Source organism: Chrysochloris asiatica, unplaced genomic scaffold (assembly GCF_000296735.1).
Source record: "Chrysochloris asiatica unplaced genomic scaffold, ChrAsi1.0 scaffold00137, whole genome shotgun sequence".
NCBI lineage: Eukaryota > Metazoa > Chordata > Mammalia > Afrosoricida > Chrysochloridae > Chrysochloris > Chrysochloris asiatica.
This window is the reverse complement of record NW_006408655.1, coordinates 9,015,532-9,029,771: the sequence shown is the minus strand read 5'-3', so window position 1 is coordinate 9,029,771 and position 14,240 is coordinate 9,015,532. Positions and strand designations below refer to the sequence as shown.

Sequence of the window (14,240 nt, the reverse complement as noted above, 5' to 3'; positions counted from 1 at the left end):
TCTCTTATGCTGTCTAAAGAAAGTATTTGAAATGAACAAATCATTGATTTTGCAGAATTCTATCATGCGTTCTCCAGCATCATTTCTATCACCAAGGCCATATTTTCCAATTACTGATCCTTCCTCTTTGCTCCCAATTTTTGCATTCCAATCAGCAGTAATGATCAATACATCTTAACTGCATGTTTGATCAATTTTAGATTGAAGAAGTTGGTAGAATTTTTCTTTTCATCCTTACTGGCTTTAGTGATTGGTGCATAAATTTGCATAACAGTGGTATTATCTGGTCTTCCCTTTAGGCCCATGGATATTATCCTATCTCATACAGTGTTGTACCTCATGACTGAGCTGGATATGTTCTTTATGACAATGAATGCAACACCATTCCTTTTCAATTTGTTATTCCTGGCATAGTAAATCATGTGGTTGTCAGAATCAAAATGGCCAATACCAGTCCATTTCAGCTCACTAATGCCTAAGATATCAATGTTTATGCATTCCATTTCATTTTTGACAATTTCTAATTTTCCTAGATTCATACTTTGTTCATTCCATGTTACGATTATTAATGGATGTTTACAGCTGTTTCTCTTCATTTTGAGTTGTGCCCCATCAGCAAATGAAGGTCCTGTGGGCTATACTCCCACAGGCTTTACTCCATTTGCATCATCACGGTCAACTCTACTTTGAGGAGGCAGCTCTTCCCAAGTCACATTTTGAGTGTCTTCCAACCTGAAGGGCTCATTTTCTGGCACTCTATCTGACAGTGTTTCTCTGCTAGTCATAAGGTTTTCAGTGACTAAATATTCGAAAGTATTTCGCCACTCCTTCTTAGTCTGTCTTCATCTGGAAGCTCATCTGAAACCTGTCCACTATGGGTGACCCTGCTGGTATTTAAAATACCAGTGGCATAGCTTTCAGAATCACAGCAACTCACAAGTCACCACAATACGACACACTAACAGACAAGTGGTGGACTTATATTTATACTACTTATAGAACTACTTATAAAAGGAGCTCTGGTAGCGCAGTGGTTAGGATTCAGGCTGTGAACCACAAGGTCAGCAGTTTGAAACTACCAGCTACTCCGTGGGAGTAAGATGAGGCTTTCTGCTCCGTAAAGATTTACAGCCTCAGAAACCCTGGTCAGAGTCGCTGTGGGCTGGAACTGACTCGACGGCACATAATAACAACAACATAGAAGTAGTAGCTCAAAATAACAACTGAGAGGGAAGGAATCTTCACATCAGGGATCATTCCCATCCCCTCTGTACACAGAATGAATAGGGATGGGCAACAAAGAGTTGATAGGGACGGGCAACTTAGACATTGACTACCTAAAATGGGGCGGGGAGCTATAAAGGCACAAAGTGACTGCTTTATAAGTTTTCAAGAGGGAGTTTAGTTTCAGAGTGTGCAGGGGAAGACAGAATCCCCACTGAGTAGTTTTCATCATGTCTAGATGGGTCTGGTGAAAGGAAATGGGATAAGACTCTTTTGATTCAATAGTGAGTAATTGTTATCGTGACTAATTGCGATTGTCACAACTGTAAAGGTAGAAGCTTTATAACATAAAAGAGGGATAGTTAATCTTACAGGGGCCTTAGAGGACCCTATGACCATCAAGGGAGCAGAGCACAAGCGGAATGTGAAATCTTATCTAGAGAAGCAGCGACACCAGAGATGGAGGCAGAAATGGAAAAATGGAGAGAGGGAGCATCTGAGAACTCTAGACTCATGGGAAGAGAAAGGCTGTGTGCTGATAGCCAGGAGGCAGCCTTGCAGAATGTGCCCTTTAAATGATTATATATTCCTGAGTGTTTTTGTGTACATCCACAAAAAACAAAAAACAGAGGAACTAGAAGTAAATATTGTTGAACGGAGATGCATGAAGGAGATTGTAATCATTGCAATGAAACGATGGGTGTAAAACCGATGTTCTCCCATGTAAACTATCACTCAATTTACAATAACAACTTTACAAAAAAAAAAAAAAAAAGACATTCAATACACCAAGCATTTATTGAGGGGATTTTACTCATCAGCGACTCATCAAGAACAGTTCAGGGTTTGAGATCTTATGCCACTTACAAGTTAACAAGTTAGCCTATTACTATTTTATGTTTGTCAACAGAAAGCACAAAACTCCTGGGTCAGAGACAAAAGACTTTGTTATCATGGCAAAAACAGTAGTCAAAGATTCATGTTCATTTATGTTGGTTCCTCAGGCCCCCTAAGCCATACAGGGGGTGATGGGAAAGACCTATATAATGCCTGTACACTCAGTGAATTGTAGTTCAGAGGAGAATCCCTGAGCTTGGGGGACCCACCACTTTCATAGTAAGCAGAAGCAAGCCTGCGTCTTGACAGGAGTGAGATGTTACCTCATCCTTCAAGGTTTCTCCCTATGAAACACAGCACTGAGAAATCCCTGGAGAGAGAGTGGGCAGGGCTTTGCATTCTTGGCATTCCAAAAAAGAATGTGCAGAGTAGCTCAGGGCTGTGGAGACTGGTTCTCCCAAGAGTGCTGTGTGAGTGAGAAAAATACAGGTTTTTAAAATCAGCGTGACCAAACCTAAAATAAAATTTTCTTTGGAAAAAAAAAATCACACAGAAATTTCAATTGAAATTGAGATGTGTGAGGGGACTTCAAAAGTTCATGAAAAAAATGGAGTGAATAGATAGTAGAATTTTTCCACAACCGTTTTTGAAGTTCCCTCTTACAACACTGACTTCATTCCTCTTGGATCAACTATCAACATGCATGGAAGCAGCAGTCAAGAAATCAAAGGCCATATTGGATTAGGCAAATCTTCTGCATAAGACCTTTTTAAAGTATTGAAGAGCAAAGATGTCAGCTTGAGGACTAAGGTGCGCCTGACCCAAACCATGGTATATTCAGTAACCTCATATGCATGCGAAAGCTGGACAGTGAATAAGGAAGACCAGAGAATTGATGCTTTTGAGTTATGGTGTTAGAGGAGAATATTGAAAGTACCATGGGCTGCCAAAAGAACCAACAGATCTGTGTTGGAAGAAGTACAGCCAGAATGCTCCTTGGATGCCAAGATGGCCAAACTTTGTCTCTCATACTTCAGACATATTGTCAGGAGGGACCAGTTGCTGGAGAAGGATATCATGTTTGGTAAGGTGGAGGGTCAGAGAAAAAGAGGAAGACCCCCAGCGAGATGGACTGACAAAGTGGCAACGTCAATGGGCTCAAGCGTGGCAACGTTTGTGAGGTTGGCCCAGGACCGGGCACTGTTTCGTTCTGTTGTGCATAAGGTCGCTATGAGTCAGTACCAACTCTATGGCACCTAACAACAACAACAATATTGGTGGTGCTCCTCTACTCCAATAGTGCATTTACTTGCTATGAGTCTGTCTTCATTATAATATTGATGAGTTGAAATTTTTCTGTGATTAATTTTAAATCATTCTTTTGAATGTTCAGAAGCTGGGGGTTTTGTTTGGTTTTGTTTTGATATTTAAACCTAAACTCAGCCTTCTCTAGTTGAGCCCTGGTTGAACAGTGTTTAAAGCATTTGACTGCAAACCAAAAGGTCAGTTGTTCCATCCTACCAGTGATGTGAAGGAGAAAGATGTGGCATTCTGCTTCCATACAGATTTATATTCTCGGGAACTTTATGGAGGCAGCACTGCTCTGTCTTACAGGGTCACTATGAGTTTGGAATCTACTCAATGGCAATGGATTTGTGTTTCATATTTTAATAGTTTTTGCTAAATATGCTGAAAAAATTATGATGTTTCTAAGCATAGTAGTGATAGTAGTAACGGCAACCACCACAGTAACAATTGAAAAAAAACAAAACAGAAAAAACCAGTTACTGTAGAGTCAATTCCCACTCATAGCGATCTCAAGCATGACAGGAGAATTTCAGTTGTATCCTTTTTGAAGCAGATCACCAGGCCTTTCTTTCAAGGTGTATCTGGGTTGGGTTCAAGCCACCAACCTTTGGGCTAGTCCTCGCATGTAGCTGTTGGCTCAACTCAGGGATTCCTAGAGCAACAATGGCAGCAGCGATGGTGGTGGTGATGGTGCCCCCAGTGAATCAGTTCCGTCTAGTTGGTTCCGACTCATAACAACCCTGTCTGTAAAGGTTTCCAAGGAGTAGATTTGAATCACCACCTCTAAAGATAAGTGCTTTTATTACCTGACAGTACAGGAAGAGCATAAGTATGACAGGTTTGAAGAGTTAGTTGATTCAATGACCCAACAAAGTCATCAGTCAAAATGTGCTCCATCTTTTTTAAAGCTCATCACCTGGCGCTCTTCCTTACCAACCTGGTCCCATCATTATGGCACCTGCAAAGAAGGGTGGTAAGTAGAAGGGCCGTCCTGCTATCAACAAAGTGGTGACCAGAGAGTACACCAGCAATATTCACAAGTGCATCCATGGAGTAGGCGTCAAGAAGTGTACTCCTCAATCACTCAAAGAGACTCGATAGTCTGTCATGAAGGTGATGGGAATACCAGATGTGTGCATTAACACAAGGCTTAACAAAGCTGTCTGGTCTAAAGGAATCAGGAATGCACCATGCTGTATTCATTGCGGTTGTCCACAAAACATAATGAGGATGAAGATTCAACAAACAAACTCTATTCACTGGTAACCTATGTGCCTGTCACCACTTTCAAAAACCTACAGATGGTCAATGTAGATGAAAACTAACAGCTGATTATCAATTGAATTTTCAAATATGCCAAAAAAAACACCCCACTCATCTTCCATGTAGTGGCTTTGCCCTCTAGCTGACCCTTCTGGTGGTCACTAGATGATAGCGATTCTTAGCATCACATCCAGGTAGAGCAATGTCCAGAAATATGGTCTCTGTATGAAAAGCTTTCCCATAAGCCCCTCTGCAGACCTTTCCTCAAGCCTCATTTTGCAGAACTGGGTTACATGCCCACTTTTACACATTCACTGTCAAGAACAGGATCACCATGGTAGGCTTAGAATAGACAGGTATGACCCTTGGCAGTGGGGATATGGTTACCCTCCCCTGTGTTCTGTGGGGCACAAAGAAGAGGAGGATTGCATGGGATGCCCACAACCAGTGTCTGCTCCAGCTGGTTGCTGAAGAGCCAGGATGGAAACACAGACATGCCATACTTAAAAGTCTGATCATTTTTCTTGGGTTTTTGTGATTCTCTTCTTTAACTGACTTTTTGAAGACAGAGTTGTGGTAAGTTTGATCACAATGACAGAGAGAGAATGCATTTGGCCTTCTGGTTTGAGATGCCTGTCATCAGAGTCTGTTGCTGTTGTTGTTGTTATGTGCCGTGGAGTCGGTTCCGACTCATAGCGACCCTGTACAGGGTTCCCAAGGCTGTAAGTCTTTACAGGAGCAGAAAGCCTCATCTTTCTCCCACGGAACAGCTGGTAGTTTCGAACCGCTGACCTTGCGGCTCGCAGCCCGATTCGTAACCACTACACTACCAGAGCTCCTTGTTGCTGCTTTTAGGTGCCATCAAGTTGATTCCAACTCAAAGCGACACAATACAACAAAACACTGCTGGCTCCTGTGCCATCCTCACAATTGTTGTGCTTGAGCCCATTGCTCCTGCTGTTATGCTAATTATCCATCATTTAGTAATGTAGTCTGTAGTCATGTAGTCATCAGATATTTCAAAAATATTTGTATAATTTGAAAATCAAATATGGTTTTGGGTTGTGATGATCTTAAGCAGTTTTGAAGCTTTTTGGTTTCAGGAATCCTTTATTCTCTTAAAAATGATTGAGGATCTCAAAGAGTTTTATCTTGGTTATTTCTTTCGATAGTTGCCATGTTTGAAATTAAAAAGAAGAAATGAAAAATGCACTTATATTAATTAATTTAAAATAATGATAAGCCAAGAAATGTTAATAAAAATAATTTTAGGGAAAAAGAACTGTTTTTCAAAATTTTAATGGGAAGAGTGACACTTTCTCAATTTTTGCAAGTCTCTTTTATGCCTGGCTTACTGGAGGACTGCTGAACCCTCACATCTGCTTCAGTGCTCAGTCTGATGTGCATTCATATACCCCGTAGCCTCTGAAAAACTCCTTAATACACTTGTGAAAGAATGGCAGCGGAAAAGGCAAATCAAATCTTACTATTGTTAGGAAAATAAGTTTGACCTTGTGAATTCTCTGAAACTGTTTGGGACTCCCAGTGGACCTCAGACCATACTTTGAGAGCCATTAAAGTATTTCTATTTGATGTGCCCATTCACAGATAGAACATTAAGCTAAGGCATTTAAATTGATCATATCTCAGAAAATGAAAATAAGATTTCTAGTGCGCATCAGTTGGAACAATGCCCAGCATCCAAACAATCTGATAATCCTGGTGCAAACCCCAAACTGGTAACAACTAGAGAAGGTTTCCTCACCTCACCAATCAATGCCTTCCTTGTTGTAAGGTGCCCTTAAGTTGGTTCTAACTCTTAGTGACCCTGGAGCAGTTAGCAGTTCCTTAAGATATTTAAATTTTAATATGATCTACACAAAAATGTTTGCACTAAAATTAATTTAAGGAAATAATTGACTTAAATAAGCACATTTCATCACTTTTTCTCCCCCAGACTTAACATTTCAGATGACTTAAAGATTGGCTTTTTCACCACAGATCATGCTACTCAGACAGATGACAGTGAAATTTTGCCATTAAAAGAGTTGAGTTTAGCAACACAGAATCTAATGCAGGTAAATCTGAATTTATGTTTAAACTTCTGAGCTAAAGTTTTGGTATTTCTTGTCTTTATGTCTCTTTCATTGACAGAAATGAAATTCTTAACATTTGTAAACTATTAGCACCTTTTACAAACAGAAATGCATATCATTGTTTTTTAAATTATTGAGCTAAGCTACTGCTTAGATATTTATAGATGTTATTTTTTAGATATTTATAGATATTAAACTTGCGTAATGAGACATTTTGATACTCTCTTGGGAATTCTTTGAACCTCTATGGCATTTTCTAATTTTGATTCTTATATAAAATTATTGATAATTTTTTTGCGTGTATAAGAATGTAGAGAAAAATGTAATGGATAGCTGTGGTATCGATCATACAGATTTGCCAAATTTTGAAATTCTATTACATTTCCTTTGGATCCTTTTTTTGGGGGAGGGGGCATAAAGAAATATAACATCTCATATGCATTGGCTATCAAAAGCTATTAAAACCCCAATCAATAAAATGTCACATAGGCTAGCATACTAATATACATACTCTCATGTACTTTGATTTTGTTTGTGTTTTCCTTTAACAGTATAACTGGAAAATCATCCCATATTTGTACATAAAGAGCTTATTTATTTCACAAGTAGGTTGTGTTGTGCATCATATTCCCTGTTATAGACTGAATTGTGTCTTCCCCACCCCCAAAACGTCTGTCAGTGTTCCAAGTCTCAGTATGTTTATAATTACCCTCCATTTTGTGACCTGATGTAATTATTCTATGTGTTATAAATCCTAATTAGGTATGATTTTCCTTCCACCCCGTAACTATCAAACTGGTTTTTTTATCGTAAAATTTTTTTCTTGATTTTTTTATGATTATTGTCTCATATGATATTTGTCCTTTTGTGATTGACTAATTGGTGTGGCCCTGTGGGTTAATGTGCAAGACTGCAAAGTCCCATTGAACTGCAAAGGTCGATAGTTCAAGCTCACCAACTGCTCTTCAGAAACACTATACAGCGTTGCTATGGGTCAGAAACGACTGTACGGCACTCAACAACAATTTCACTCCACATAATATCCTCCAGGTTCACCCACATTATGATGTGTTTAAAAGATTTTTCATTATTCTTTAACATTGTATAGTATTCCATTGTGTATCTATACCATAGATGGTTTATCCATTCTACTAGTGGGCTTTTTAGATGGTTTTCATCTATTTGCAATTGTGAATAGTTCTGTGATGAACATGAGTGTATATATATCTATTCATGTCATGATTCTTATTTCTTGAGGATATATACCAAGTAGAGGGATTGCTGGGTCATGCAGTATTTTTGTTTTCAACTTTTTTAGAAAATGCCAGAATATTTTCCACAGTGGTTGCACCATTTTACTGTCTCACCAGCAGTGTTTGAGAATTCTAGTCTCTCCACACCCTCACTAGCATTTGTAATTTTCTGCACTTTTGAACTTTGCTGTTAATGCTGGGGTGAGATGATAGTGGCATCTCATTCTTGTTTTGATTTGCATTTCTGTCATGGCTAATGATTGAGATCATTTCTTCATTTGTTGGCCACCTTAATGTCTTTGATTAAAGGTTTGTTTATGTCCTCTGCTCATTTTTTAATTGGATTATTTGTCTTTTTCTTGTTGAGGTGTTGGACGTTTTCTTTTTTTCAATTTTAATTTAAACTTTTTATTGTGAATTGAGTGAAGGTTTACAAAGCAAATCATCAATTTTACATTCAACAAACCACACACTTTGCTTCATTACGTGGTTGCAGTCCCATCCCCCCACCCCCATGTATATTTAATCCATTTGCATTCAGTATAATTATCAATACGTATGAATTGATTGTTGTCATTTTTTTCTGTGTGTTTTTTGTGGTACTGTTGGATTCTTTGTTCCACATAATTTTCTATGCTGAGTTCATTTGTTGTATGTGTTTTCTTGTCATTTTCACTTCTGTTGTGTTAATGTTTACTAAATTTTTCTGATTTTCCTCTTTATTTTGATGGGTATATGTATTATTTTTCTTTGAGGTTAATCTGTAATTTATTAATTTTTTCCCTACTTAAAACAGTCTGTTTTATCTTGACATCTACTTGACTTCCTTGCTATTTGTAAGTTCTGTATCTACACTATTCCCTATTTTTGCTTTGTAGTTGACTTCATTATACATTGATATCTTTAGTTCCTTATTTTCAGTCTTGTAGATTTGTCTTACTATAAATACTTCCATATCTGAATTGAGTTCTGGGTGGTGGTGTCATGTATGGTAATCTCAGGTTGTTGTCTGCTATTGTTGGTTCTCAGTCCAAAGAATACCCTCAAACATTTTTTGTAAACTTGGTCTGGTCATTATAAATTCCTTTACTTTTTGTTTATAGACAATGTCCTAATTTTGCCAATGTATTTGAGAAATAGCCTTGCTGGGTATATGATTCTTGGTTGGCAATCTTTTTCTTTCAGTGTTTTATATATGTCATTCTATTGTCTTTTTAAGAAGGTTTGGTAGCGTAGGGGTTACGAATCGGACTGCTAACCTCAAGGTCAGCAGTTCGAAACTACCAGCTGTTCTGAGGAAGAAAGATGAGGCTTTCTACTCCCATAAAAATGTACAGCTTCAGAAACCCTGTATAGGATTGTTATGAGTCGGAACTTACTCCATGGCACATAACAACAACAACTATTGCCTTTTTGTCTGCATGGTTTCTGCTGAGAAATCCAAATTGAGTCTTAGTGGTTCTCCTTTGTAGGTAATTTTTTTTCTAGAGTTGCTCTCAGGATTCTTTCCTTGTCTTTGATTTTGGAAAGTTTGATTATGATACGTCTTGATGTATTTGGGGAGGATCTATCCTGTTTGTGTTTCATTCAGCTTCTTGTAAGTTTATCTTCTTGTCTTTCATGATATTAGGGAAGTTTTCTTCCAACAACTCTTAGACAATTTTCTCTGTGCTTATCTCTTCCTATCCTGGAATTCTGATCACCACTTAAGTTGTTCCTCTTCATGGTGTCTCATAATTTTCTTCAGAATTTTTCATTCTTTTTTCTTCTAGCATACTAGTGTTGATAGATTTCTCTTCAAGCTCACTAATTCGGTCTTCCATTGCTTTGCATCTACTCCTTTGCCCTTTCAATGCATTGTCCATTTCGGAGATCTTAGTATTAATTTTCTGGTTTTCTAATTGCAGGCTTTCAATTGTTTCAAAATTTGCTTTTATTTTATCTGTTTGTTCTTGTCGTGTTTTCCTGAATTCTTCTAAAGTTTTTATTGTGCTCTCCTGGCTTTCCTTGATCTTTCTTTTGATTCTTTAATGGTTCCTAATTATCATTATTTTGAATTCTTTTTCAGTTAATTCTATTACCTTTTCTTCCTCAGAAATGTCTTCTGGCTCTACATCTTGGTCATTTGCTTGAGCCATTATCTTTTGTTTCTTCATGTGAGCTAAATTGTTTGTTATCAACAGGCATTGTGAGGTTGTTGTATTTGTGAAAATAAACAGTACAGTGTTTGACACAGAGGGGAGAAAACTCTTGGGGCTCCTGCAGTTCAAAGAGCTCAAGAGGTGGTTGTGGCAGGGATGTGACAGCAGTGTTCCTGGCCCTAGATGGAGGAGTTCCTACTGGTCTTGGTATTATCTATGTTCAGGGTACTCAGTCTGGAAGTTGTTCATGGGAATCCCTTGATAGAGCTGGTGTCAGTGTCTATTAGGACCACAGGGACAGTGGGGCAGCACGACTGGTTAAATGCTGGTCTGGTTTTGTGGGTTTTGTTGGTGTAGATCTGAGCTCACCTAAATCCAGGAACCAAAGTGGCACACCAACGTGTCACAGCCAGCCCCTACCTCATACTGTCATGACTCCCAACCACACAGCTCCAAACTCATGGAGAGACGGGTCGATGCTGGGGGTGGATGAGAATGGCAGCTCGCCACATTTCTGGTTATCAGGAAGGTATCCTGGTGTGACACTGTGGGTTAATACACCAGACTGCAAAGCCATTTGAACTGCAAAGTTGGTGGCTCAAGCTCACTAGTTGCTCCTCGGAAACCCCTAACAGGGTCGCTACGGGTCAAAATCTACTCGACAGCACTTAACATGGAGAAAAGGAAGAAATGTGCTTTTTTATGTTGGCCTTGTGAATCTGTTCTGCCAGGCCTCTCTTAATTGCCAAGGCTGCTCAAGATGGCTGAGCCACACACAGCCAGCGGTTCACCAGTCAGTCTCCTTCTCTTGCAGTCCCTGCTTTCCTACTCCTCCCAGCAAGCACTCCATCCACCTCTCTAGCCTTCCTTTTCAGGGTGCCAGAATTTTCATCTGTGTCTGTTTTATTTTTTGTCTTTCATGTCTTTGTTGTAGAGAGTCTGTGTATTGTGTCTGCCTAATCTGCCATTTTGCAGAAAGTCTCCATCTTCTTTGATGCTTTCTGCATTTTTCAGTATTTTTTTCATTGTTATTGTTAAGTGCCATCAAGTCAATTCCTACTCATAGTAACCCTATATAGTGTTTCCAAGGAGCAACTGGTGGGTTTGAATGGTTAGCCTTGGAGTTCAAACTGACCTTGCTATCCAGTGCTTATCCTATAGCTCCACACCAGGACTCCATTTTGCCCATAGAATCCTTCAACATTGCAGCCCAAACGTTGAATTTTTTGTTCTGTCTTTCAGCTTGAGAAATGCTGAGCATGTGCTTCCCTTTTGGTTTTCAAATTCTAGGTCTTTGCAAATTTCATTATAATACTTGATTGCTCCATCTTCTGGAAGTATACATTAAAATTTTCTGTTGAGCTCTTATACGTTCTCATTTCTTAGGTTCACTTTAGCATCTCTATACTATACTAGAGAGCAAGTTTGAGAGTCTCTCTCTCTTTATTTTTCCTTAATCTATTCTTTTTTTAAGTTTTTATTGTTCACATGGGAGAACATTAACTTTACATTCATCCTATGGTAGTTCATTTCATTTCATTGAAATGATTACAATCCCTTCCATGCATCATCAAACAACCAAAGGGTACACTCCGCAAGCCTGCCCCTCAGCCCTCAGCACACAGCCCCTCTCCCTCCCTGAGTCCAGAGTCCCCAGCTGCTCCATCTCTTCACATCATTGTCTCTGCCTCCATCTCTGGCATCACTGATTCTCTGGGTAGAGTACCGCACTCTGCTCTTCTCCCTTGATGGTCTCAGGGTCCTCTGCTCCTGGACTGCAAAGTCAATCACTCCCCTCCTTTTGCTACAAAACGTCTACCTTTACATTTGTAATATTCACAATCAGTCTTGATAGTAATTATTCACTATTGTACCACAAGAGTCTTATCACCATCTCCTTTCATCAGCCACGTCATGACAGATTGGAAACCACTCAGTGGAGATTCTACCTTCCCCCACACTCTCTGGAACTAGGCTCCCTCCTGAAAGCTTGTAAGGGAATCACTTCTTGCCTTTGTAAACCACCACCCCCCCGCCCCATTTTGGATAGCCAATAGCATAGTGGCTATGAATTGGGCTGCTAATCTCACGGTCAGCAGTTCAAAACTACCAGCTGTTCCATGGGAGAAAGATGAGGCTTTCTGCTCCAGTAAAGATTTACAGCCTTGGAGACCCTATGCAAGGTTGCTATGAGTCGGAACTGACTTCACGGCACATAACAACAACAACAACAACAATGTCTAAGTTGCCCATCCCTATCAACCCTGTGTACTGAGAGGGTGGGAATGATACTTGCTGTAAGGATTTGTTCCCTCTTTTGAGCTACTACATCCATAAGTATAGATCAAGTTCATCAAATTCTAGTGAAATTTTTTTCCCCCCTCTTCTTTCTTCTTCTAGTCGAGTTCTGATCATCCAGTCATTGAGCCGGGTCAAGTGCAAATGTGAGTGTTCTTGTGCATCTCCCCTCACTTCATATCAGCTGTATACTTCACTCTCCACTCTAGTTCTCTGTGGTCATGTCCCTGTCTCTGAACCCAGGAGTTCCCAGGTTGTGCCATACTGCTGGCCAACCAGCTCTCAACCTGGATTCATAGGAGTCTATTGAACATGGTAGGACTTAGCTCACAACTTCATTGCTGTTTTCCCCCCACTTCCCCTTATCAGTGACCAATGTGGTCACCAGAAAGACCATAAGCCTGCTTGTGTATTCCCATTGATTCTTAGTCTTGGAAAAGTGTTTGCCCTGAGGGGACCCAACCACTTGCTTTGATGGCTCCCAGGCAAAAAACTTGCTTGTTCTTGTAGTAGTCAGTCAGACTGCCGTTATTTCAAGAAGTATCTTTTAAGAAGTGTCTTCTGTTTTTCTAGCTGCTCCAGGTTGGTCTGCTTATCCTTTCAAGTGGAAATTTCCCACCTCAGAAGATTCTGGATGGTCTTATGCAATGCAAAGGTGTCACAGGAAGCCTCCTTCACTGGGCAAGTTCTAGTCCCATTTTAGGTATTCCAATAAGTTATAGACTGAAGACAGACTTACAAGCTTTCTATGGTGATGTTTCTGGTTATTTCTTTCTCTCTCCCTTAAGTTCTATTTTACAATGGCAGGCAAGGGAAACAAAGATTCAAAAGAAAGCCAAGCATCTTAACATTATTTTCCTCCTTTTACCCATTCAAATCATGCTTCAATCCCTGTATTCTGGAAGCCTGTTTTTCTAAGATTGTGCATACATCTTTATTTACCTCTGTCCCACTTAGCCCATACAAAGCTGCCTAACTGTTCTCCCATATGCCTTGTTCTTCCATTTTCCTCTCCCTTCTTATATACCCCCCCCACCAGCACCCAAGTGTTGTTGTTAAGTGCCGTCGAGTCGGTTCTGACCCATAATGACACTGTACAGGGTTTCCGAGGGTGTAAATCTTTACGGAAGTAGAAAGCCTCATCTTTCTCCCGCGGAGCGGCTGGTAGTTTCGAACCCCTGACCTTAAGGTTCGCAGCCCGATTCGTAACCACTACGCTACCAGAGCTCCTTGGTTACCGGCATGTGTGGGATGGGGTAAGGGGACGAAGGGGAAGGTGGAGCATGCTCCACCTTCCCCTTCGTCCCCTTACCCCATCCCACACATGCCGGTAACCAACAAAGAAGTTTTTCCCCCCTTTTAATATAGGTTCTTTTTCTTAATCTTTTACAATAATGGTCCTATGTAGTATTTCTCCTTTTGTGACTAATTTCACTCGGTATACTGTTCACAAGGTTTATCCATGTTTTGTGGTGGCTTGCAGCTTCCTTGTTATTCTTCAAGGTAGCATAATATTCCACTGTGTGTATGTACCAGTTTGTTTATCCATTCTTCCATTGATGGGCACTTAGGCTGTCTCCATCTTTTTGCTATTGTGGATAGTGCTACTATGAACATTGGTGTGCATATATCTACTCCTGTTATGGCTTGTACTTTTTGTGGGCAAATACCAAGTAGAGGAATTGCTGGATCATAAGGTATTTCTATTCCCAACCTTCTAAGGAAGCACCATATTGCTTTCCAGAGTGGTTGGACCATATTACAATTCTACCACAATGCAGGAGTGTCCCAGTCTTGGCATCCTCACCAGCATTTGTTGT

At 39.9% G+C, this 14,240-nt stretch overlaps 1 pseudogene; it reads left to right on the top strand.

The window, feature by feature from the left end:
* LOC102837122 overlaps positions 1–14,240 on the top strand; it is an 84,890-nt pseudogene that overhangs the window by 3,421 nt on the left and 67,229 nt on the right.